At 46.1% G+C, this 23,143-nt stretch overlaps 1 long non-coding RNA gene across 1 annotated transcript; it reads left to right on the top strand.

Annotated features, from left to right (window-relative positions):
• Positions 1 to 15,753: 15,753 nt before the first annotated feature.
• On the top strand, positions 15,754 to 20,749 carry LOC120484959 (uncharacterized). Its single transcript, XR_016147323.1, has 5 exons — positions 15,754 to 15,907; positions 16,730 to 16,811; positions 16,962 to 17,071; positions 17,342 to 17,448; positions 20,381 to 20,749. It is a non-coding gene; the product is annotated as an uncharacterized LOC120484959 (long non-coding RNA).
• The last annotated feature ends 2,394 nt before the right edge of the window (positions 20,750 to 23,143 follow it).

Genomic DNA, 23,143 nt, shown 5'->3' with positions numbered 1-23,143 from the left:
GTTCATAGCAGCCGGGCTGACAGTGGATTCGAGCCGCACGCGCGAGCGTGGCGGGCGGCGACGAAACTGTAATCGATAGCCATTCTTTATTATGCTTAAAACCCACGGGGAGATGCCGGGGATGGCTTCCCACGCTTCGCAGCATGCGGCTAGCGGTTGAATGGCGATTTCGCCCTGATTGCTGCACATAGCGGGCTGGACACTGGGTGTGGGCGCGCTTATAATGTGTTTGGCAACGGGACTTACACTCAGAGAGGAGTTTATGGGCCGTGTGACAGAGCGGGCAGAGGGGGGACACGCGCACGGGCTCGTGGGCGTGTTTATGTTCTCTGCTACTGGAGCGGATAGTGCTCGCTCCGTGAGAATGGGCTCTGTGTGAGACCCGGGGCATAGGGTGCTTGTGTGTATACGTGAGCACATGCTTGTGGGCACATTTTTTACACTTGAGGCTTTTATGCTCTTTTTGTGAACTCTCTGGGTAGCCGTGAAAACGGCTTTTAGTCGCTCGCAAGCGGGCAGGGAAACCGGCTTGATTGTGGCGGTGAACTCTACTGTAATCGGCGATGAGACGGGGACTAACAGTGGGCGAAGCTTTGACGGCGGTCCGGCCGCAGCGGGAGAGAGCCGCCTTTTTCTCAGCTGTGCTAGGCAGACTTCTGTTGATCGGGCTTCAGCGCGATCTTGGGTCGCGGCCCCCGGGGAGGAGGCTGTCTGCGGCGGCTGTCAGAGCGAGGGCGTCCACCCTGTCTACGCTGGGGCTGCTGAGCTTGCTGAGGCGGGCGCTGATGTGGGGTTCTGGCAGGTGGCTCGTGAGAGCGGCCTGCCGAAGAGCTAGCGCGGCGGGGCAGGAACAAGTTCATGGCCTGAGTCGCTTTCTATACCTCGGAGAAGCGGTCAACGATGCCCGTGACGGCAGATCTGAAGAGACCGGTCGGAGAGATAGGCGCGTTGAGGAACACGGCGCGTTCTGAATCTCCCATGTCGGTAAGCGTGAGCCACAAGTGTCTCTCAGCGACACAGAGGGCGGCCATGCATTTCCCCAGGGCTTGTGCGGCGGCTTTAGTGGCGCGAAGGGAAAGATCCGTAGCGCTTCTCAGATCCGAGAGGATGGGCGGGTTCCTACCGCTATTCGCCATCTCGCACAAGATGTCGCTCTGGAGCACTTGGAGGACTGACATGGAATGCAGCGCTGAAGCGGCCTGTCCGGCGGCAGCATAGGCGCGGGCATGAAAGTTAGAGGTCGCTCTGCACGCTTTAGAAGGAAGCGTAGGGGAAGAACGCCATCTAGCAGAGGGCGGGCAAAGATGAGCGGCGACCAGGTCCTCGACGGGCGGCATGGCAGTATAACCCTTCTTGGCGGCTCCGTCCAGTGAGCGCAGCGAAGCGGACACATCGGAGCGGTTACGAGCCGAAAGAGGGGCATTCCAGGATTTCGTGAGCTTGTTGTGTAGCTCAGGCAGGAATGGTGCAGCCCGGCTGCAGGCGGGGGCCGGGCGCCGGTGCAGGAACTTCCCATCCATGCGGTTCGGTGGTTGCTCGGGGGGAGGAGACCACTCGAGACCCAGACGGTTGACGGCCTGTGAAAGGAGGCGCGTTAGTTCCTCCTCGATGCCGGCGCGGGTCCCCGCAGACTCTCTCGTCGATGAGCCGATCGACGACCAATCCTCGCTGTCAGAAGCGTGCAGCGAACAGGAGTCCTTCTCATCCGCGGTGTCGTCGGAGGCAACAGAGCGGCCACTCGGCGGCGACTGTATGTCCGGCTGGGGCGGAGAGGGAGAGCGGTCGGTGGGCGGCGGCAGCGGCCCGCATGGATCCGCATGGGGCTCCGGCGGCCTCTGGGAGCGGCGTTTCTTCTTCCGCGGCGAAGTGAGAGGCGGCGCGGGAGCGGTTTTGACCGCCTGCAGTCGTGCCCTCCGGTCGCATCCTCCGTTGGCGAGGGCGAGCTCTGCGTGATCCACTCCGAGACAGAGAACGCAGATGGGGTGGCGGTCTCCTTCCTCGAGTGAAGAGCGGCATGAGCCGCAGGAAATTCGAGGCATCTTGAAAAAGACGCTCGGCTCTTTTGTGAAAAGGTGGAATAAAGGATACGCGTCGGATGGCGCTAGCTTGCTGGGCGGCTGAAGGTGGCAGACGGCCGGCTTCCTCAGACTCCGGATCTCGCTAGATGATGCCTTCTCGACGACGGCGGCTTCTTCTCAGGACAGCGGATGCGTGTAGCTCGCTGAATGATGAAGAATCGACGAACGAGCCTGGGAGAGCTACCTTTATACACTGTAGCCACGCCCCCTTTGGCGGGCTCTGACGCAGTGAGCGAGCGCCGTCCGCTCATTGGCCGCGGACTCAGCGCCGCTCTCCCATAGGTTCGTGCATTCTCTCTGAGCGAACCAATGAGCCGCTAGCTAGCCCGCTCATGGTCTGCCTCAGAAGAGACTGCGTTGACAATGATTACAAAATTATGGAATAATTTTTTGGCTTCAACTTCTCAGCAAAGATGAATCTTTCCCGTAGCGTAAGCTAGCTTACGCAATACGAGAGGACCTCTCGTAAGAGAACTCTTCCTCCTGAATTTAGTAGGCATAATTTAAGCACGTTCCTCACATTCTTTCAACTAAAATTCAAAATAACTCAAAATTTCTTGCCTAATTCAGCTCAAAATATCTTACATTGGGTGTCTTTGCTGACCTCTTGTGGAAAAAAATAATATAACATGCTATTTCATGACTATCCACTAGATGACCTTATAGCACTATATTAGTGGTTCTCAACCTTCTCCTGCAGGGACATGTTTTTGTTTTAACCCTGAAATGGCACACAGTACGTTGCTTAAAACATCCGAGATCAAATGAGACATCTAAGATGATATCATCGTGCTAATCATGATCCGGCTAATTGGGTTCTTCGAACACACCTGTTGTTTATGATTAGTATCGCTGGATTGAGTTATCTGAGATAACTGCGCGTTCTCGCGTTGGTTTAAAAGGGGACATGTATCGATAGCAGACGCCCAGTTTTTCTCCCAAGCAGAGCAAGCGCTTTTAATGCAAGGTTATGCCGAATTTCAGTCTTTAATTAAAACGCCAGGAACACCTCGTGTGCAAAAGCCAGGAGAGAGTGCTGGCAAAACTAGAAGACAAATTAAATGCGTTTCATTTGTGGTGGCCATGTTAGATGTTTTAATAACTTATTATTATTTTATTTTTATTTTCATAATTTCATAATTACTTTGTTCATTGTAATGTCGAGTCACCACACTATAATAATGGACATGCTGAAAGTGAAGTACAAAAATATTCTACTTAATGGTAATTTTAGGCCTTATGCCTACTAGTCTCTTTTAAAAAGGCACTGTTAAATAAATGATTGGCTGTTTATAAAAGCAACCAGGAAAAAGGCTGAGAAAAAAATAATAATGATGCTCCTGACCCTGGCAGAAGAGCTGACCCTTGGGTTGAATGTGACCCTATCTCACGACCAATTCGTATGAATTCGTACGAGTGATTCAAAAGTGGCTAATTCGTACTAATTCATACGACCTCGCTCGTACGAATTTGTACGATTTGTCTAAACCCACGTGACGGTTATGTTTAGGGGCGGGGTCAGGGGTAGGTCATTCGTACAAATTCATACGAATTGGCTAATTCGTAAAATATGTACGATTTAGCAAAATCGTACTAATTCGTACGAGTGAGGTCGTACGAATTGTTACGAATTAGCCACCTTGTAAAATTCGTACGAATTCCCGTGAGATCGGGTTGGAATTTAGCCTGGCTGCGCCCTCCTACGCACTTCTGCTCAATTTTATTTTACTTCTGTACTACGTCTGGGATCGCTCCATATCCTTAGGTTTCCAGAAACCAATTTTTTGTAGGACCAATCAGCGAATACAGGGAGTGGCTGAGAAAGATGGCGTTGATGTAAGCGCGTCAGTTTCAATTCAGTAATGGCAGCGGAGAAAGACGTGAGAAAAGCTATTCGGTCCGTTGTTGGAAAAGAAACGTCTCGGTTACGTATGTAACCCTCGTTCCCTGAGTAGGGAACGGAGACGGTACGTCAGAAGTGACGGAGATTGGGGGTTTCGCATAGAAAGCCAATCCTCTTCGAGTATTTAAACACGAGCCAATGGCATGCAATGCCTTGGGGCTGCGGAAATTTGCATAGCGTACTCCGCCCTACTCCGTGAGTATAAAAGGAGGAAGTGAACGCAACCGCAGTATGTCTTCGCTGAGGAGCCAAGACTGAACTCGGCGTCTACCCAGCGATACAGCAGAAGTGGCAGGGAGACGTAACGTCTCCGTTCCCTACTCAGGGAACGAGGGTTACATACGTAACCGAGACGTTCCCTTTCGTAGTCACTTCGAGTTACGTCAGAAGTGACGGAGATTGGGGGTCTGTGCCATCACGCCATCTTCAAGCTCTCTTCCAGTGCCCTGCGAAAGTCCGGACCCCCGAGCCTTACCTCTTTTTTTTTTTTCTTTTTTTTTTGGGGATCCGACTTTGACACAGGATTACCAAGGTACACTGGGAAACATATCCCGGAAGGGACATGCTACCAGCTGCCTACCGAAGGGAGGACTTACGAATACACATATGGCCACATAGGAACACATATGGAACACTGGAGTACCAACCGCAGGTGGCTACTAATTTCAACTCCAGGGGTGGCAGATGGCTTGCCAAGGGAAGACACATGCTCAGAGAGGCTTACAGTGGATAATACACATGAGACGGTTACCAAGGGGAACCGTGCGCATGGAGGCACCTAGCCAGCATCCAGAGCAACAGCAGTGGTGCCCGCATCGTCGGTGCTGGAGGACTCAAGACTTCAATGGAAGAACTGAGGAAATATCGCACTTATCCAGTCCGGGGAGTGGAGTGGCGAGCAAGCGAAGACACCTGAGCGGATCCAGAACTGGCCGAAACGAGTACGTGAGAGGATACCGGCTCAATTCGCAGATTATAGAATCTGGCGAAGGTGTTGGGTGTCGCCCAGCCTGCAGCTCTGCAGATGTCTGTTAGCGAGGCGCCGTGCGCTAAAGCCCAAGAGGAGGCTACACTCCGAGTGGAATGGGCCGTCACACCAAGGGGGCACGGAAGGCCTTGCTGCTGGTAAGACAAAGCAATGGCATCCACTATCCAGTGGGACAGCCGTTGCTTTGAGAGAGCCCTTCCCTTCTGGCTCCCCCCATGACAGACAAAGAGCTGGTCTGAGGTCCTGAAACACTGCGTTCTGTCGACATAGGTGCGGAGAGCACGTACCGGACAGAGCAGTGCCAAGGCTGGGTCTGCCTCCTCCAGGGGCAGCGCTTGCAGGTTCACCACCAGGTCCCGGAGGGGAGTGGTAGGAACCTTGGGCATATATCCAGGCCGGGGTCTCAGGAATACGTGAGAGTAAGCCGGCCCGAACTCCAGGCACACTTCGTCAACAGAGAGTGCGTGCAGGTCCCTTACTCTCCTGATGGAGACCAATGCAATCAGGAGTGCTGTCACATAGGACAGGGCAAAAACTCTACCGACTGCAAAGGCTCCAGGGGAGGCCTCTGCAGAGCACCCAGGTCTACTGAGAGGTCCCCAGAGGGCAGGAGGGGAGGGAGGCGGATTTAGCCCCCTCACTCCCCTCAGGAACCTGATGACCAGGTCATGCTTCCCATAGACTTACCTTTCACTGCATCATGAGACGCGGCAATGGCCGCGACATAAATCCAAAGGGTGGAGGGCGACAGCCTGCGCTCCAACCCCTCTTGCAGGAAGGAAGCACGACTCCGATCGAACATCTCCGGGGGTCTTCTCAGCGAGAAGAACACCAATTGACGAAGAGGTTCCACTTCAACGCATAAAGGTGTCTCGTGGACGACGCTCTTGCGGAAGTGATGGTTGCCGCCACCGCAGGTGGCAGCGAACTCAAACCTGCCTCGTCCCGTCCTGGAGCCACACGTGCAGCCTCCAAGATCGGGACGAGGGTGCCACAGAGTGCCCCGTCTCTGAGAGAGTAGGTCCGGTCTCAGAGGAATAGGCCAAGGAGGTGCTGTCGCGAGGAGCATGAGTTCGGAGAACCACGTCTTGGTGGGCCAGTAGGGGGCTACCAGCAAGACCTGCTCCTCGTCCTCTTTGATCTTGCACAACACCCGTGCAAGGAGGCTCACTGGGGGAAGGCACACTTGCGTGGGCCCCGTGGCCAGCTGTGCGCCAGCGCATCCGAGCCGAGAGAGCCGCGGGTCAGAGAATAAACTGGGCGCAGTGGGACGAGTCCCGAGAGGCGAACAGGTCTAACTGTGCCTCCCCGAACTGGTCCCAAATCAGCTGGACCGACTGGGGATGGAGTCGCCATTCGCCGGAGATGGGACGGGCCCGGGACAGCTCGTCGGCTGCCCGGTTCCGGTCTCCAGGAATGTAACTGCACGAAGGGACCTCAGGTGCTTCTGACTCCATATCAAGAGGTGGCGGGCGAGCTGCGACAACCGGCGCGAGCGTAGACCCCCCCTGGTGGTTGATGTACGCTACTGCCGTAGTGTTGTCTGAGCGGACAAGCACATGCTGGCCCTAGAGCACGCTCGGAAGCGGTGCCGGGCGAGCCGTACTGCCAACAGCTCGAGGCAATTGATGTGCATGAGGCGCTGGGCTCCTGTCCAGGAACCGGCGGCTGCATGCCCATTGCACATGGCACCCCAACCCGTGGTAGACGCATCCGTGGAGACAACGAGATGCCTGGAAACTCGCTGAATAGGGACCCTGTCCGTAAAAAGCTGAGGTTCAACCACGGGAAGAAGGTTCGGCGGCACGTCGGAGTCACTGGAACTCGGAGCGAGCCGCGATGCCATGCCCACCTCGGGACTCGATCGCGAAGCCACAGCTGAAGCGGTCTCATATGAAGCAAACCGAGCGGCGTACCGCGGATGCCATATGCCCCAGGAGCCTCTGTGTGGGGTACCGAGGGCACCCCAAATACTGGGATGTGTAGGCTCACTGACTTTAGGTGGTGGAGGTGGAAAAGACGGTTACCACAACTCAATTGTTTCCAGAAAACAGAATAAAGTTTATTTAGATTTTAACTCAGAAGTCAAGAAAACAAAAAAAAATAAAAAAAATCAAAACAGCATAATGCCTCTGGCTTTCACCAATATTACAGCCAACACTTTGTACATAGCCTCACAACAAGCTAGTACTCCTCTCTCTCCCAAAGGCAAAATGAGGCTCTCTTAAATAGGCCAAAGCATTAAGCCAAATTGGACCATACCAACAATCAGGGTATAACATTAAGCTTAAGGCCACAAATAAGCTCTAATCTAAATAGTAAATAAACATTACATGTAAATAAAATAATAATCACCATATCACCATCATTTTATACCACATTGATACCATCTACTCACACCACCGACATACATACAAAACATTATTACAAACAAACACCCCTGTGAACAATGCTCTGCACCCTCTGTCCCATGACACGGATAAATACTGCCCCTACAGCGGCGCGCGCATCCGCATAGGAATCAGTTGAACCGGACCGGGATGCAGGAAATGCGTGAGTCACAATATGTATGAATTTACTAGGATTTTAGACAGAAACATTGAGTAAATGGGACATGAACTAGTGGGTACCGCACTATATGTCATGTAGATGGTAAAATAGGAAATTATAAGCAGTGACAAATTAGGTTTGAGTTTTATGAATGAAATTGCGGACTACCCGCGTTACAAACACACCAACTCGAATGAGTTAACGGCGCCTAGCCTCGCGCCAGCCTTCTCTTTACACACACCCCTCCCGACCGTGTTCACTAGCGATCCTTACACCTTCACAGAATAATATAATTAGCCCGGCATCATTTTTATCTAGGAGCATGTGTGTGTGTGCAAATGTGTATGCAAATGTCCAGAGTCTCTCCCGCTCTCGCGTATAATCCTTCAGTCAATGCGGGAGCGCGCAACAGTGAGAAGTGAGGTTCACTTTCTCACACTCTGAAATAGTTTCAGTGGAACCGCACTCTTGCCCTCGAACTGTCGAAGACAAGCCAGCAGTGAGTGCGCACGCTCGTTCGTGAGCTGCGCGGACATGGCGACCGAGTCTATCTCCATGCTGAGAAAAGAGATCCTCTGCACGGGGCAAAGTTTGCTCTTTTCCCGGTTGACCCGAAGGCCCAGACGGGCTAGGTGCCGTAGCACCAGGTCTCTGTGTTCGCAAACCTGAGCTCGAGAGTGTTCTAGTATCAGCCAGTCGTCGAGATAGTTCAGGATGCGAACCCCGTGTTCGCGAAGGGGAACAAGGGCTGCCTCGACGATCTTCGTGAAGACGCGAGGGGACAGAGCTAACCCGAATGGGAGAACGGCGTACTGGTATGCCTGGCCCTCGAAGGCAAACCGAAGAAACGGTCTGTGTCGAGGGAGAATGGAGACATGGAAGTACGCATCCTTCAGGTCGATCGCTGCAAACCAATCCTGATACCGAACACATTCGAAAATGCGTTTGGCCGTGAGCATTTTGAACGGTAGTCGATGGAGAGAACGGTTCAAAATGCGCAGGTCCAGGATCGGTCGTAACCCACCGGTCTTTCTTGGGGACAATGAAGTAGGGGCTGTAAAGCCCGGACCTCACCTCGGCTGGAGGGACCGTCTCGATTGCACCCTTCGCCAGCAGGGTCGCAATCTCCGCTCTCAAGAGTGGGGCATTGCCACCAACCATCGTGGAGCGAACTCCCCTGAAGCGGGGAAGAGACCGTGCGAACTGAATCGCGTAGCCGAATCTGATCGTTCTGATGACCCAGCGGGAACCCCGGGAAGCGCTAGCCAGGCTTCCAGGAAGTGAGCCAACGGGGTCATGCGAACCACAGACGTCCCCCCGGAGGGGCAGCGAGGCGGGTCGACCGGCATGCGTGCAGGAGTTACCCCGTCCGGATGCACCGTCGAAACCCGCTCCCCGACAGAAGAGACCAGGGAAGGCAGAGCGTTCCACGGGGGTCTGTTCTGCCGGGGGTCTGGCGACAGAGGGGGAAGGGATTGGCGTAGCCCGGGGACGACACACGCACCCTTCCGCGCCCTCCGAGACAGAGAGGAATGAACGGGGCGACGCACTGGACGTCGTGCGCGCTCATTCCAGTTTGTGTGCTCAATGACAGTGTCAGCTTTTCCTCAACCAGCTCAGGGAGCTAGCTAGAACAAAAGATTCTCCAAAGGCCCTCCACCGGGGAAGGAGGGGCCCTGCCACCGCCTCCTGAGAAAAACCATGACACTATCACTGAGCGGCCCGCCTCAGGAACATCGCTTCGCCTGGCGTCTAGCGGGGCACGCGGCCTGAGGGGGGGGCTCTTTTCTTGGGACGCTTACCTGTGGCCTCCTCCGCGACGCGAACCGGCTGAAGGCTGCTGCTGGGGCCGCGTGGGAGGGAAGGGAGCCGCAGGGGGGCGTCCTCGGCGGCGAGCTGGCGGAGGCGTCCGAGCCGACGGCTGGTTGGAGGCAGCAGCTGGCCGTCGGGGCAGAGAAACCGCCTTCGTCTGCTCCTAGGCGGTCGAGAAGTGCTGGGCAAAGTCCTGGACCGCACCGCCGAACATTATGATGCTCCTGGACCACAGCGGTGGGCATCACCTGACCAAGGGAGCGAGCGACCGCCTCCGTGACCCGTTTAAGGACAAGGTAGGCGGCAGGCTCGCAGCTCGCTTGGTCCGTCACCTCCTCGTGCACATTCCTGAGCAGCTAGCTTTGTAGGTGCTCATCATATGCAGGGCGGAGGCTGCCTGTCCCGCCGCTCTACAGAATCGCGCCGCCATAGACGACGAGAACCCATAGGCTTTGGAGGGGCATCTGAGAGCAACCGCCGGTTGACCGGGGGAGCCCCAGCGTACCCACAGACAGCCGCATCGCCGAGGGGAGGAAGGGCGGGGAACTAAGCACGCTTTTTTTTTTTTTTTTTATTATTATTTATTTATTTATTTTTTAGTGCGTGTCAGTTCCGCATGCAACTCGGGGAAAAAAGGAAATTGGGGTTGGCCGTGGCCGTAAGGTGGCAGCGTTACCCAAAAACCAATTATTCAGCCGCGAGAGATCGGGATGGGGCGGAGTTCCACCCCCACCCGATGCTCACGGACGCCCGAGATAGCACGGCCATCATCGCGGGATCAGACACGGCGGCGCTGACGCTCCCGAGGGAGGCAACGCGGCCGCATCCTCACTTCCCGAGGAGTCAAGCCCGCCTAGTGATGCTGTGATCGACATCGCATCATCATCTGGAGCGCTGCCCGAAGCAGCCGGTGCCACCGAAGAAGCAACCGACTGAATCGAACTAACGCTCGCTGGCTCTCGCACTGAGGCGGGAGGTGTGGCCCGAGGAATCGTCGGGGCTTTATCCCACACCATCACCGTAAAATCACCAGGTCCCCGGGTCGACGGGCCCCCTATGGAGGAAACCGATCGAGCGGGGGGGACCGGGAGTCTCACTCAAGTGAGATCATTGAGTCTCGACCTCAGTGTAGAGATGGTCATGTTCCCACAGAAGGAACATGAGTCATCCACGAACGCTGCTGCTGCATGCTGAAATGCCCAGGCATACAAAGCAGCGATCGTGACCATCAGATGACGACAGAAATCAACCACACCCAGAAGAACACGGGCGAACCGTCTTTAAAAAGACGTGCGCGTGCAGCTCTTTCAATGAGAGGAGGAAATTCACTCTTTCAGCGCTGAAGCGACCAGGGAGAAGCGCAAAGTCTGGCAGACCACTGCTCAGATCGCAGGCGATGCAGAATCTCGCTGGGTACCGCCGTCACACCAACACTGAAGAGGACGCTCGTCTCGAAGAGTCTTGAACAGTGCTTTCAGGAGTGAAGAGGTTCTCTTGGCTCCGAAGCGAAAACATACTGCGGTTGCGTTCACTTCCTCCTTTTATACTTACGGAGTAGGGCGGAGTACGCTATGCAAATTTCCGCAGCCCCAAGGCATTGCATGCCATTGGCTCGTGTTTAAATACTCGAAGAGGATTGGCTTTCTATGCGAAACCCCCAATCTCCGTCACTTCTGACGTAACTCGAAGTGACTACGAAAGGGAACTGCCGAATATACAGAATTTAAAGCCGGATTGTTATCGTCTAACCTCTTGTTGCACAACTGAGGACCAAGTGAAGGAGGCAGAAAGTTTGGAGGTTTGTGCTGGGCAGTTCGTGCACGATGACTGTGACATTTTGGACGGACGGTTTAGCCTGGTGTTCGCGGTGTTCGGAAGCCCCGAGTCTTGGCTGCTAAACTATGGTTGAAGATCCGCTCAGGAGTCATGTCAGTCGCTCATATTCCCAACTGTAAATTTACTGATTCTTGTGATGGATAGAACATTTTGAGCCCTTGTGCACTCGTGCAGGAGGTTGGTGTGTCAGTTTTACATGTTGTAAATCATACAAATTGGTTGTGATTTAAAAAAAAATAATTGTCATAAATAAAAATGTGAAAAACCATACTTTGAAGATATTTGATTTTCAGTTTTAGATGGCAATGGTTGATTTGTTTTACTAAAAAAAAATAAATGCCACATAAAAATGTACAAACACATACTTTGAAGACCATAATTAAGGTAATTAAAAAACAATAAGACGTAATATGAAAAATTGTTGTTTATTACACATCTGCAGATAGAGACAGACTGATCATTCACTGTAGCTGCTATAGCATTTGCGGCAGATCAGAAACGACCACAGCGGCGTATTTGTAATGATTAGACACAGCTTCCACCATTGAATGAATATATCACTGTCCTTCGTGTCAAATATACATTTCGAATTAATAATTGTTCCTAGATTAACAAAACCTGCGGTGCTCGTTGACTGAAATCCTATTGTAAACATAATCCTCTGATCATTCTGACTTGTTGTTTCCAGCCATTTCGGCGCGTGACATACGTCACTCACGACACCCCGTTAGCGATTGGCTATGGCAGATCGTGAGTGACTTTGGGAAGATCCAATAGATTTGAACTTTAATAGTGAACCCGCCTACAAGGAAGGAAACGTTTTTCAATGGAGCGGTTCCAGACTCTATGTGGAAATGAAATGAACTAGAGTCTGGTTGAACCAGGCTACCCAGCCAACATGTATATGTGGGCCCCACATGGTTTATGCTTGGGCTACGTGGGTACCAAGTGGGTATGGTCCCAAAATGGGCATCTTTTCTGGGGCCCACTTGGGTCAGCTACGTCGGTCCCACATGGGCAAAAATAGGTGGGCTCCCTATGTGGGTCCTAGTTGGGTCACTAATGGGAAATGAGGGCATGGGCTCAAAATGGGGAACACAAATGGGGCCCATTTGGGTTTATCAAATGGGTGAGACATTGGCAAATACAACCAGTCCCATATAGGCTGCCTGCGTGGGCCCAAGGTAGTACCCACATAGATAATCTCTATATGGGTTATGAATGGGAAAAATATATGGGGTCCACTTTCATAACCCATATGGGTCAGACATGGGCAAACACAATCAGTCCTATATAGGCTGCCTACATGAGCCCAATGTGGCACCCACGTTGGTAATCTCTATATGGGTTTTGAATGGGGCAATACATATGGGGCCCACATGGCCAAACTATATCGGACAGACATGTGCAAACACAATCAATCCCATATAAGCAACCTATATAGGCCCAAGATAGTTCCCTCATAGGTAATCTCTATATGGGTTCTGAATGGGAAAAACATATGGGGCCCACTTTGATAAACCGCATGGGTCAGACATGGGCAAACACAAACAGTCCCATTTAGGCTGCCTACATGGGCCCAAGGTAGGTCCCTCATAGGTAATCTCTATATGGGTTCTGAATGGGAAAAACATATGGGGCCCACTTTGATAAACCGCATGGGTCAGACATGGGCAAACACAAACAGTCCCATATAGGCTGCCTACATGGGCCCAAGGTAGTTCCCTCATAAGTAATCTCTATATGGGTTCTGAATGTGAAAAATATATGGGGCCCATTTTGATAAACCGCATGGGTCAGATATGGGCAAACACAAGCAGTCCCATATAGGCTGCCTACATGGGCCCAAGGTAGTTCCCTCATAGGTAATCTCTATATGGGTTCTGAATGTGAAAAATATATGGGGCCCATTTTGATAAACCGCATGGGTCAGATATGGGCAAACACAAACAGTCCCATATAGGCTGCCTACATGGGCCCAAGGTAGTTCCCTCATAAGTAATCTCTATATGGGTTCTGAATGTGAAAAATATATGGGGCCCATTTTGATAAACCGCATGGGTCAGATATGGGCAAACACAAGCAGTCCCATATAGGCTGCCTACATGGGCCCAAGGTAGTTCCCTCATAGGTAATCTCTATATGGGTTCTGAATGTGAAAAATATATGGGGCCCATTTTGATAAACCGCATGGGTCAGATATGGGCAAACACAAACAGTCCCATATAGGCTGCCTACATGGGCTCAAGGTAGTTCCCTCATAAGTAATCTCTATATGGGTTCTGAATGGGAAAAACATATGGGGCCCATTTTGATAAACCGCATGGGTCAGATATGGGCAAACACAAGCAGTCCCATATAGGCTGCCTACATGGGCTCAAGGTAGTTCCCTCATAGGTAATCTCTATATGGGTTCTGAATGTGAAAAATATATGGGGCCCATTTTGATAAACCGCATGGGTCAGACATGGGCAAACACAAACAGTCCCATATAGGCTGCCTACATGGGCCCAAAGTAGTTTCCACATAAGTAATCTCTATATGGATCCTTAATGCGGAAATATATACAAGTATAATTGTGAATATAATGAACTATGGAATAAATATAAATTGTGCATCTGTAAATGACTTCATAAACTATACACTTGTAAAAAAAACATATCTGTGCAATCATTAAAACATTTATATACAGTATATTTATGATTTACAGTATAATCCTTGTTAAAATACCACTAACAGTTGACCATATTTAGTAGTGAGGAAATTTCACAAATTGACTTATTCCACAGGTGGAAACCTATCATGGTACCATGCTTGAATTCACTGAGCTCCTGAAAGCAACCTATGTTTTTACACATGTTTGTAGAAGCACCTGCATACCTAGGTGCTTGATTTTATACAACTGTGGCAATGGAAGTGATTGAAACACCCCCATTCAATAACTTGGATGGGTGTCCCAATACTGTTGGCAATAGGATACAGTATAGGCCACGGCTCTTCAAATCCAGTCCTGGAGTGTTGGCGTTCAGCAGATATTAGTTCCAACCCTAATCATTGACACTAAATATTCAAAGTGTCAACTTTTAGTGGTTTAATTTTGTTACTGCAAACTTCTGAGTTACTGCAATATGCTTATCTCAATATAGTTATACAAATGGTTCAAAATATCCCGAAAATGGTCACTGTACAATATGAAGAACGGGTTACAGAAGCTACTTATCTATCAAAATATTCTAATGACTTGAGATGGCTAGAATAAATCAAACCCCTAGCATCAGCCAAATGCCCTTATTCAATGGAAATACTCAAGAGTTTTCTAGTCAGTCAGTTAGTGACAATGTAATTCTAGAGATTTTAAATATTGGGGTTAGGGTTAGGGTTTTGATTATTGAAAGAGACTCAGTCCAGATGATGAAATAGCCCAAGTAAAAAAAGTTAGAATGCAACATGCAGTGTTTGAAGGGAAAATCAAAACTAAATTCAAAAATCACATTTGCAGCGGGAGTACAGAATGCACACAATGTACACAAATGTAACATTTTAATGCTAAACAGTTGAATTTTTTTATCTGTTTGTTGAATCATGTCATGTCTTCGAGAAATCCATTACATTTAAATTATTATTATTTCTAATTATTAATTTCTAATTATTATTGTAGCATTTTATGATATTTTGATCAAAACACCACTTCAAAAATATAAATTTGTGTTGAAATAGAATCAGTATATTATTAACAATAATAAAAATAATGGATATAATTTCAATCTCAACAAGTGCAGAATAAACTTTTTTTGCTTTGTGCGATTTTGTTTGGGGTTTACAATTTTGTGTGTGTGCCTAAAGTTTAGCTTAAGGATTACATTTTTATTCACACACTTTCATAAAAACAGTAATCAAATAATATAGCCTACAAATTAAATTAAACACGGATTTCTTAAAAAAAAAAAAAAAATCATTACCACTTTTTTTTTTTTTTAATCATTACCACTGAAACAATAGAGTGCCGAAGTGATGACGTCACTTTGTAGGACAACCCGGAAGCTAGCGGCGCATGGGTTCCCTCGGTAAAAAAGCAATGCATTTTCCCCATAGACTTTTGGAAAATCGCAAAAAATAAGATCTGTGTTTAACAGAGGGTTGTGACCCTTACACGTTTTGTCTAGCAAGATAATCTTTACAAGTTAATCCAAAATTTATATACATTTTGAAGTATATTTAAAGATTTTAAAAAACACAATCCGACACAATAAAGTTTAAAAAAAAAAACACAAGCAGGTTATAATTGTGTGTTCTGTCATAGATCAAAACGTGAAAATATTTAGAGGCTCTGTTCACCAGAGACCTTATTTCAGGAGATTTAGCAAAAACCCATTCAAAAAACCCATAGGCTTTAGAGCGAGGGAACTGTAATGCTAAAATGCAAATTCACTTCTGCGTTTTGGCCTACAGAGTGACGTCGTAACTTCGGTTGTTTCACCTTCTTTGATCATGATTGGTTAATCTGACTGTCATCTATGTAACTGGCCAATGACAACTGTGCGCGCCTTTTTACTGGTCAAGTTTGAAAAATCAAATACATTTGAGTTGATGACGACGGCTGCTCAGCAAGGTTACTCGGTCTTTCAATTATTATTTTGAACTAATTTGCGATGTGACATGTAAACGAAGGAGAACAGAAGATGTGAACACACAGAAGACGCTCAGACTGGATGCGTGAGATCCTGCAATATTGGCGATCAGGTAAGAGAACATTTTTCTGTCTCCACTATCATTTTAGAAAAACGGAGATATAAACGTTTAGGTATTACATTCAAATAAGTGGATGAGAGTGTTAATATAGTTCATGGTTGAATATATAATGCAGATAAACAAAACGTGTGTGAATGGAGTTCATTAACTACCCAGAAATGTTCTGTGTAACTTAACGTTAACGTCACATACGAGAGTTTTATAAACGGATAAAGGACGTAGGCTACTAAGTTACCTGCAGTTGTGTTTGTAACGTTAACATAACGGGTAGCTAACCATATTTATCTGAAAGCAACGTTAGTGCTTCTGAGTAAGTGTATTTGATTGTGCTAAAGTGGAACTATTGCAAATATACTTTTGGTACACTTAATAGTGGTAACGTTATTACTTTATTTTTTGGTCGTAATATATAGCAGCTATATATATAATGTTCATTGTGTAATAAAGTCTTCTTAGGTGATGTGTCAATAATTATGTTAATGAAATTGAAGTATAATTAGTATGAAATGTGTTCTAATATATTCTGGTAGAAGTTATTTATTTATTTACTAGGGAAGTAGAATCCAAATGAGTAAAGTGACTGATATATTGTGAAAAGCGCTATATAAATATGATTTGACTGATAAAACGGTCATTTACTCTCTGAAACACTGGAATCTACAGAAGAGTTGAGAAATGTTATTGGTCTAACGTTAAATCTCTTATATTTTAGTAGATGCCCGTTTCTAAATATTTTGACATCACCTCTTAAAAAACTGACAACTGCTAATCTTAAGAGATTTGTTTATTTTTTTATTATTTTTATATATCAAGCACTGGAAGAAGATTTTTGGGGGGAGAGCAGGCACCCAACAGAGAGACAAATCCACAACGGCATGATTATCAACTTCATTATGTAAGTCAGTTTTAACCATTGCTTCTAAACCTTACATTGGGATTAATACATTATGTTGTCAAAAGTATTATACTCATCATCAAAAGTCATATCCTCTACCAGTGACAAATCTGAGTAACTAATTATCTTTATGTCTTTCTTCCTCTAAAGTGACAAAGAAAGGAGAACATGTCACCATCATGAGCCCTTTATTTAGTTCACGGAAGAACATCAAGGGAAAGACCCTCAGACGTGTCATAACAGGATAAATGTGGCTACAGGTAAAATTGTTTGATGGTTTGTTTGATTTTGGAGTAGCAATTTCTTTTTTTAAAGCTTCAATTGATGTGATGTGACATGTCTCCCCAAACTCAGAATTTGTGCTCTTCATTTCATCCATTCAAGTGCACACACACACACACACAGCAGTGAGTATTAAACACACACAGTGGAGACCGGGGAGCTATTGGGCTATTTTTCATGTTCTCTGAATGTTTTATAATGGCAAATGTTGGTATGATATTGATACGTTTTGTTTTAATATTGTTAAGGACGCATCACCCCACCCCATCCCAGATTGACCAAGGATCCAGATGAGTACTGGCAATTTGGTGGAGGATTGCTCTTTATCTACTACTACATTGTACTGCCACTTCCGGTATGGATTTATTAACCTTTTTGAGGTGTTTTGATTGTACTTAATTTAATACATTTTTCAAAATTAGATTTTACATAATTTAATTAGAGTATTTAGCCCATGATTTACTCACCCTCAAGCCATCCTTTGGTGTATATTAGCCCACGTTCTTCTTTCAGACAAATACAATCAGAGTTTTATTAATAAACACCCTGACGCTTCCAAGTTTCGTAATGGCAGTGGATTGCAACTATTAGTTTAAAAAAGCTCAAAAAAGTGCATCCATCCATCATAAACTCCACACGACTCCAGGGGGGTTAATAAAGGCCTTCTGAAGCAAAAATTTTGTTTGAAAAATATTCATATTTAAACTTTTTAAAGTAAAACAACTAGCTTCCAACTAAATGGCCATAAGCAGCCTACTTGCAAACTTATGCAATTGACCTATGGCTAAGCCACGCCCCCTCCACTCACTTGGACAAACAGTCAACATTCGGGGACAGGCGCTATGGCAGACATTTTTCAGGAGGCAATTGGTGATTTTTGGAGACAGAAATATATATCATCTCAAAGTCACCTTAAGGGCCTTAACTATGCATTGGAGGGTTATATTAATAATTTTATTGTTGAGAAGGTCGATGAAAAGCTTCAGCTCCAGGCAAAAATGTAATTTACAGGTCACAATGTAAACGTGATATACCGCATATCGTTGCCATCACCGTTTGGTGCTACAGTATTTACATGAATCATTCAGCACAACATTGTTAACATTTGTTATCTCGGTTATTTACAGATACGTTAATTAAGCTAAGTGACATGATGTACAAAGCAGCTAGAAGGCTAACTTTAGTTGTTGTTGTGGTCTACCGCGGCGCATGACTTAATCGCATAACTTAATCCAGAGCAGATACTTATCTCTGTTGAGAAGTGGCTTGGGAAAGGGTAAAGAAATACACACCGTCGCCCAGTCTCTCGGGAACCTAGTGTCGGAGTTGTATGTACCCCATGCACACCGTTTGACCATTTTAAACTTAAAATGACAAAAAAACCTAATGAAAACTGACTAACTGCAATGCATTTCAATGGACGTGGAAGCAGAGAATGTCCGAGTGTATTAGGTTAGGTGCGCACTGCTCATCGCGTTTGACTGAATGGCTTAGCCATAGGTCAATTTGTGACGTCAGAAGTAGCGTAGTGCATAATGGTGTAGAGTAAATATCAACTTAAAACCACATAAGTTGCACTTTACACTTAAGTGCAATCTGTATGTTTGCTTGGCCGGAAGCTGGTTATTTTATTTAATAAAGTTTTAAATATGAATATTTGATAATGCTTTAGATTACAGCCTGGAAAGTACTGCGTAATTAAAGCGATTTAACAGCGTAACCTTTGGTAATTATAGTGTACCTATAACATACTTACAATATAAGTATAAAGGAACAATATATTAAGTTTGGGGAATAAGGAGGTAACAACCAGGAGAATTAAACAATTATTTATACTGTAAGTATTAAAGGACTAAAGGGTGTTTATCCTACTATTGTGATAACAATCTTACATTTGGGAGCAATTTCACCAGAAAATTGTACACTGCGTACCTTTTTGAAATAAAGGTGAACCAATACCTACTCTAAAATTACAGGCTTTTAAAAAAAAGTACAGGGTACATATGCATTTATAAAGTCATCTTTTTTACTTAAGTGCACTGAAACGAAAACTATTGCAACTTTTGCTTAAATATTGGGGAAAGATACACTTGTTTCATGTGGTGGTGCTTGTTACCCCCTTGTTCCATGTAGTTACAGGGTAAGTACAATAAAAATACATACACAGTTTTATATCACTGACTTGGAAACCTTTATTTATTATACAAGCACCACTTACCCTGTAACCACATCAAACAAAATATATGTCCCAGTATTTAAAAAAAAATGCAATAGTCTTAGCTTTTCTTGCCTTGAAACATGTTAGCCAAAACTTAAACATCTGCACTTTTGCTATAATTTTTTTTAAAAAATATTAAAGAATTGTATAAATGCCTATATATGTACCCTGTCCTTTAAAAAAAGCCTATACAGTATTGATACACAATTTTTACAAAAAGGTTTGCAGTGTATGTACTCGCTAAATTGCTCCCAAATGTAAGACTGTTGTATCATAATAGTAGAATAAGTAACCCTTATTTCTATAATACTTACAGTATAAATATATATTTTTAATTCTCCTGGTTGTTACCCCATTATTCCCAAAACTTTACCCATATACTTACATGCAAGTCCTTTATAGGTACACTATAATTGCAGAAAGTTACACTGTAAATTCCTCTTAATTACATAGTACATTCCGGGCTGTAATCTAAAGCGTTACCGAATATTTTTCTTACACAAACTCATGGCTTTGCTTCAGAAGGCGTTTAATAACCCCCTCCCACTGTATATGCGCTCTTTTGACTCTGTTGATGCCTTCAAATGCAGACTAAAGTCTCATTTATTTGTTCAGGCTTTTAATTAGGTACCTGTGTTACATGATATGGTCATGTACTGTCTATGCTTTTATTGTGTGTATTTTATGATATTAATGTTTTTGTTGTAAGGCACTTTGTTGCCTTGTACCTGTGAAAGGTGCTATATAAATAAACTTTTACTTACTTACTTAGTTAACCTAACCCTAATATCTGGCCGATTGATCGGAGCATTCCTAATTTTACTTTAAAAGTAATCATAAATCATTATACTTATTATGCATACTTTATAAACTGTTTTTTATTGATTTCCCAAATGCCCTTCCAGTGACATTCCAAAACCGTCACCATTCCTATATAATTTTTTTGCTGTTTTTTTTTTTTATCCTGAGTAAAAATTGTTATTCTGTCATAAGGTATTGTGACGTGTAAGTAACATGATTTTTCTAAAATCAAAATCCCTAAAAAAAAAAAAAAAAAAATGTTTTGCAGAGGCTCTTAAGAAGACAACACAGATCAACTGGCAAGGAACTGAGAGGGAACTCTCAAAATAGTCCAGGACAAGAGATGGAGGAGGAGAGTGTCTAGATGCGCAAATGACTGTCTGCAGTGTAAGCTGTACTGATAAATGTACTGTATAGTTGCTGCTTCTTCTAACTGTCACCAATTTATATCCTGTTCAAATGTTCAGTAAAGACTGGGTCAAATACAGGTTCAAAATATGTATTTTAACAAATAGGTATTAAATAGATACTCTTTAATCTGACATAAATCTGCTTCTTTAAATATTGTCCCTGGAATTTCAGAATATAGCATAATATGATGATGAGTAATTTTAATAAAATTGAAAATATTTCAATATCACTGTGTGCTCTAATGCTTTAAAACTTGTTTGTGTGGTGTTGCTACTCATTTAGATGGAGCCCAGATGATCCCTAATTGGGCCACATGCATATGATTCCTAGTTGGGCCCCACCTAAAGCCCTGTGAAATCCTGTATAAAAGAAATCCTGAATCCTGAAATCCAGCAAGTTGCTGGGGCCAGCATGGAACCTATGGACAAACCCACTTAAAGCCCATATTTCAGCCCATATAGTAACCTTGTAGTACCCACAAAAAACTAAAGCTGGGACCAAGATAGGTCTTGTGCATGTGGCCCAGTTGGGGCCCACCTGTTTATAAGTGCGATCCTACATTAAACCCACCTGGGCGATTTACATGGCACCATAATGGAACCCATGGACAATCCCATACAGAGCCCACTTTTCATTTCAAAGCCACATGGGACCCACATACAAATGTCGGCTGGGTTAAAGCTGGGCCCGAGATGGGTCTTGTGCATGTTGCCCACTTGGGTCCGGCCTAGTATCAAGTGTAATCCTACATAAAATTCATCTGGGCAATTTACATAGGGCCATTATGTAACCCGTGGACAATCCCATACAGAGCCCACTTTTCATTTCAAAGCCACATGGGACCCACATACAAATGTCGGCTGGGTTAAAGCTGGGCCCGAGATGGGTCTTGTGCATGTTGCCCACTTGGGTCCGGCCTAGTACCAAGTGTAATCCTACATAAAATTCATCTGGGCAATTTACATAGGGCCATTATGTAACCCGTGGACAATCCCATACAGAGCCCACTTTTCATTTCAAAGCCACATGGGACCCACATACAAATGTCGGCTGGGTTAAAGCTGGGCCCGAGATGGGTCTTGTGCATGTTGCCCACTTGGGTCCGGCCTAGTACCAAGTGTAATCCTACATAAAATTCATCTGGGCAATTAACATGGGGCCATTATGTAACCCGTGGACAATCCCAATCAAAGCCCATTTTTCAGCCCATTTCAAACCCACATGGGCCCCACATATAAATATCGGCTGGGTTAAAGCTGGGACCGAGATGGGTCTTGTGCATGTTGCCCACTTGGGTCCGGCCTAGTACCAAGTGCAATCCTACATGAAATTCATCTGGGCAATTAACATGGGGCCATTATGTAACCCGCGGACAATCCCAATCAAAGCCCATTTTTCAGCCCATTTCAAACCCACATGGGCCCCACATATAAATATTGGCTGGGTTAAAGCTGGGACCGAGATGGGTCTTGTGCATGTTGCCCACTTGGGTCCGGCGTAGTACCAAGTGCAATCCAACATGAAATTTATCTGGGCAATTAACATGGGGCCATTATGTAACCCGCGGACAATCCTACATGGGGCCCATTTTTCAGCCCATTTCATACCCATATGGGCCCCACATACAAATGTTGGCTGGGTAGTTGGAATTGGCCTGTTGTGAAGGGCATCCCTGGGTTCAGCTCTTCCAGAGCCACATCAAGGACCAGCAGCAGCAACACCTTCATTACTGGGAAATGAGATTTAAATTATCTTTGTACACTGTGAAATAATTTGTTGCTGCATTAAATGAAATAGACCTATAATCCAAATTGTCTAGTTTAGTCATTTCAACTGTTAAATCTTGAGTATGATAAATTGCTTTGTCTTGTGAAAGTAAAAACTGATAAACTTATGTTAATGTAAAAATATTTTGCCATGAGTTATCAATCACATTGCACTGGAGAGTGAAGAAAACTTCTCAGATGACTGTCCTTTGGAGGAAGTACTTTAATTTAATTGATGGCTTTAATTGATTTCTACTTGTGCCTATATTATTTCTGACAGGAGTCCACATGTACAGAAAGGCCTACAGAAGAGTCTGCACACAGCAGTGGGCAGTGTGGAGACAACTTTTGCTTTTTATTTGTTGCATGAGGCATGTGTGACACAAACGACACAGGGTTAAATTTGTTCCCTATATGAGTCTTCAACAGAAAATAGAGTATTTTGAAAAAACAAAAATCAGGGGGAGAAACAGAACTTGACTAAGAAAAAATTGCACTAGAAATAGAGTTGCTTCAAAATAAACTTCAGAGTAAAATGTCACGGGTGACAAAAATTGCTCAGTAAACGGAGCCTTCTTGAGAGTCCCAAGTTTCCTAGGGGAGCGGATTGTGTGCAACACACCACTGCGGTTCCGGGCGTGATGGAATCATGCCCGCACTGATTAGCGCTAATGCACTGCAGGTGCGAGAGATAGAGGAGCGGCACTCACACAGGTTTCCTGTTTGACGAGTCAAGATAAACAAGATAAAAGGAGACAGACAGAGGGGAGAGAGGGGCTCAGACGGGGGAGACACAGACGGGGAAGGCTCAGATGGAGGACCTACTGACAGGGAAGGGACAGGGGAAAGGGAGA

This window comes from Pimephales promelas, chromosome 18 (genome assembly GCF_988280905.1).
Source record: "Pimephales promelas chromosome 18, fPimPro1.hap1.1, whole genome shotgun sequence".
In the NCBI taxonomy this organism is placed as follows: domain Eukaryota; kingdom Metazoa; phylum Chordata; class Actinopteri; order Cypriniformes; family Leuciscidae; genus Pimephales; species Pimephales promelas.
Note: the sequence above shows the minus strand (reverse complement) of the source record. Positions and strands in the feature narration are given on the sequence as shown.